Source organism: Corvus brachyrhynchos, unplaced genomic scaffold (assembly GCF_000691975.1).
Source record: "Corvus brachyrhynchos isolate BGI_N302 unplaced genomic scaffold, ASM69197v1 scaffold219, whole genome shotgun sequence".
Lineage (NCBI taxonomy): Eukaryota > Metazoa > Chordata > Aves > Passeriformes > Corvidae > Corvus > Corvus brachyrhynchos.
In genome coordinates this window covers 1438191-1438563 of record NW_008240034.1, presented here as the reverse complement: position 1 = coordinate 1438563, position 373 = coordinate 1438191, and positions in this window count along the sequence as shown.

Sequence of the window (373 nt, the reverse complement as noted above, 5' to 3'; positions counted from 1 at the left end):
TGGGGGGTCGGTGGGGAGCTGGCAGCCCCCCCAGCCCAGCACGGGATGGGGCAGACACAGCCCCGGTGTGGGCCCAGTGCTGTCCCTGCCCTTCTGCAGGGCTGGCACCCCCTGACCCCCAAAACCGGGAAGGAGGAACAGGATCCATGCAGGCAGGATGTGCCCCATGAAACCTCGACTCGGGCGGGATGGGGATGGGAGGAGGCACTTCCTCCTGGCCTTGTCCCGTCACACACAAGTGCAACGCCTTCACCCCGAACGGGCACACGCGTGTGCACAGCCACACACGCTCACCCCGCACACCGGCACACGAGCTCCGTGTGTGTGCACACACTCCCGCGGGCCCCCGCGGGCCCCCACGGGCGGTCGCCCC